Source organism: Geotrypetes seraphini, chromosome 3 (assembly GCF_902459505.1).
Source record: "Geotrypetes seraphini chromosome 3, aGeoSer1.1, whole genome shotgun sequence".
NCBI classification, from domain to species: domain Eukaryota; kingdom Metazoa; phylum Chordata; class Amphibia; order Gymnophiona; family Dermophiidae; genus Geotrypetes; species Geotrypetes seraphini.
This window is the reverse complement of record NC_047086.1, coordinates 265,650,706-265,654,134: the sequence shown is the minus strand read 5'-3', so window position 1 is coordinate 265,654,134 and position 3,429 is coordinate 265,650,706. Positions and strand designations below refer to the sequence as shown.

Genomic DNA, 3,429 nt, shown 5'->3' with positions numbered 1-3,429 from the left:
GAGTTCTCAAGTATAGGCACGGGTAATTTGAATTGCGAGTGGTATGTTCTCCCACCCTTAAGAAGATTTGCTGCTATACCTGTGGAGGCTACAGGGAGTACAATGTTACCTTGTGCATGAAATGTGTGCAGAAGTGTTTTGTAAAGGTAGGTTTTCCCACTACCTCCTGGGCCATCCAAGAAGAAAAAACGTTTGGAGAGGTAGTTATTTTGGGTTGCTGAGACCATTTGTTGTAAAGCTGTTTTTTGATCTTCGTTTATGGTTATCATCATTTGTTCAGCTTGTTGTTTTTCAAAGATCTGGTCGAAGCTATTTGTTATGATGTTAGTATTTGGTATTGTGTATGGTAATCCAAAATCTTTACATTTTTTTCCATGTAGTAGTAAAATGTTGGATATGTCTTTGAGTGCTATGCTTCGACAGAGTGCATTCATTATTGTGAGTGATATGTGTTTGTACTAAATCTTCAATTAGATATTCGTATTTTAGAAATAGGTGATTCATATTTTGTAGGGAAATATGCAGATGTATGCAAATAATTCTCTTAGTTGTTTAGGCATGTTGTATAGCACTGCATCTTCCAGAGTGCTGTCCCATACTTTATCATCATTAATGAGGCCTCTGTTTGGCAGCCTCTTGGAAAGTGGGGTAGATATTTCCATTGACAGTTCTTAGATGTTCAAAGGATTGTGCACCAGAAACATTGAGCAATAGTAGATGCAGAGAGTAGCGTTCTGGATCAGATAGTAAGTTCACAGAATACATACGTCCAATAACTTTTTCTGCTCCCCGTTGACGTCATTTCCAAATACAATGGTCAGAGTCAAACACATAGTGTAAAGGAATGTCAGGGTATAATATAATAATAATAATTTTATTTCTTATATACCGCTATACCGTAAGTTCAAAGCGGTTTACAATGAGAGCACTGCTGAGAAAGCAAGCAGTGTTTACAAAAGGAGGCATATGTTTACAATAAGATACATATGTTTGCAGATCGAAGTAGGATACAAGTTTTGGAGTCAGAAGACTTGGATACATAATCTTTGGAATAAGATATCTCAGATACACAGGCTTGGAACAGTGGACATATGGGTCAAGTTACAGAACGAGGGCATATTCATAAGATACAAGAGATCAGAGCTGTTTACAGAGAGGTATTTACAATGTGAATTAGCTACAGGGTGGTACAATGTGAGTAAGATATAGGAAGATTTTTACAAGATATTTCTAAAGTGAGTAGGAATAATTAAAAGATGTTTATAATGAGAATATGATACTTACAATGAGAATAAGGTTTATACAGGATCTTTGCAATGACAATAAGATATCGGGCATTCCCAAGTGCTTCTTCGTGGTTTTGATTTAGTTTGAACCAAGCTGTTAAATGAGTATTGCGTTGTGAAGTTATATGTGCTGCTGTAGAAATGTTATTTGGGTTGAAAAATATAGTTTGTTCATCTGGCAAATGTAAAGCTAATCTGTGTATGTGATTGATAATGCATTTCGAATCCATTCAAACACCATGCTGCTTCAGGAGCGCTCACATATCTTGAATTCACAAAAGTTTTAATTTCATCATGATGTAAACTACCCTGTTCTTGAATGACAACATTTGCACAATCATGACCTTTGTATACGTACTTAAATAGGTATTTGATGCTTTTAACAGAAGCACACACTTCAACATTAATGTGGCAATTGTACTTAGGGCTAGATATGGATTATATGGTACAACCCAAGTATTGATTGTTTTTCCGTTAACATTTGAAATTTGACCTGTGTTTCATCTTCTGTATTTTGGATAACCATTAATATTTGCTATAGTTTGTTTATGAAATTTTTTTGGGTAATCCTTACTGCATTTGCCATTTTTCATACACGGAGAATTAAGATTGTGTACTCCACATGGTCCATGAATCATATGTTTTGTTACTATTGCATATAAGCGTGGAATGGTGTTTATATTTGGAATTTCTGCAGATACAATTTTGTCTATCACTTCTTTTATTTTTGGTTTAGTATCATCTTTAAGAATTAGTAGTATGTGAGCATGTGGCAAACCCCTCTTTTGAAATTCAATCACACATACAATGGCTTTTGTTAGTCCAAAAATATGGTTTTTACAAATATCATTGATCATTGCTTTTAGTTTTATGTGAAATACTCTTGCAATTAAATCTGGGCGCGCATCAGCAGTTTGTCCATGTTGTAGATTATTTACGATTTCTTCCCATTTGGGGTTGCACATCATTGTAATGAAAAGATCAGGTTTGCCATATTTTCTTACAATTGCCATTGCATCTTGATAATTTTGTAGCATGTTTCTGGGGCTACCTGTAAATGATGAAGGTAAAATGTAAGTTTTTCCAGGAATTAGGCCTGCATAATCCTGAGTATTTTTCTACTCGTAATTTTGGTTGATTTTGGCGTGCGTAATTTAATCTGTTGGCTTCAGTTTTGACATATGCATCTACGATATATTGTTGTGTAAGTCGGCCAGCATGTAAGAATGGATTAAAAACATCTCTGATGGAAAGTCGGTATCCATAATATTGCATTTGTGTTACTCTAACTCTAGGATTTCGTGACTGATTTTTTAAGCCTACTAAGGCTTGTGGTCTGTGTTGCAAAGGTATGTCAATTCCCCAGCTTTGATCCCCATATGGGAAGAGTAATGGGTAAACCATAGGTTCCAGATTAGGATCAAGGACACCAATTTTTTGTGTTATCCTTTGTGTTGGGTTGTCTGCAGTGTTTAAGAAGATCTCGTTCAAGTGGTGGTTCTCCGTCATTATTTTGAAAAATAAATGCAACTTCATTATGTGTTGGTGCGTTATAATGCCTTTGATCATTTTTACGATCTTGTACTATTGTCATAGTGACCTCCTTAGTAACATTGCCTGTTCTGATGTTATCATCTTCATATTCTTTTTCAACTTGTTGCAACATTTTGCAGGCCTCTGCAAATGGATTGTATTATGCCATAAGTGTGCTTAGTGTGTGCATAAATTCTGGATTTATTCCAGAGTTAGGTGAAATGTGCATTCTTTGTTCTGCAGCTTCTGAAGGATCTAAAATATATAATTGCGCATACTGTCTGTTTTGTCCCTGTTGTGGGTGCAGTGTGCCTACTCTGTGACAAATGGAACCATGGATGCTGAAACAGTATGGGCCATGTCCAGGAGGTGGAGCAATGTTTGCTCCCATGGAGGCAAATGCTAGTGCACTATTGATGGATCGTATATTCTCGAATAAATTTTTGCTAAAATGATGATTGGTCATGAGTTGCTGGATGAAAGGATGTGTATTAATTGGTGGAAGATGTACTTTTCCTTTTGAACAACATTGTGAAAACTTAGAATCTGAAGGTTTTTCTGCTTCAAAATGTTTAGCATTACAAAAGTAGCAGATGTGATCTAAATATCC

General features: G+C 35.8%; 1 pseudogene; it reads right to left on the bottom strand.

The window, feature by feature from the left end:
• Positions 1-1,249: 1,249 nt before the first annotated feature.
• On the bottom strand, positions 1,250-2,795 carry LOC117357268 (annotated as a pseudogene).
• Positions 2,796-3,429: the final 634 nt, after the last annotated feature.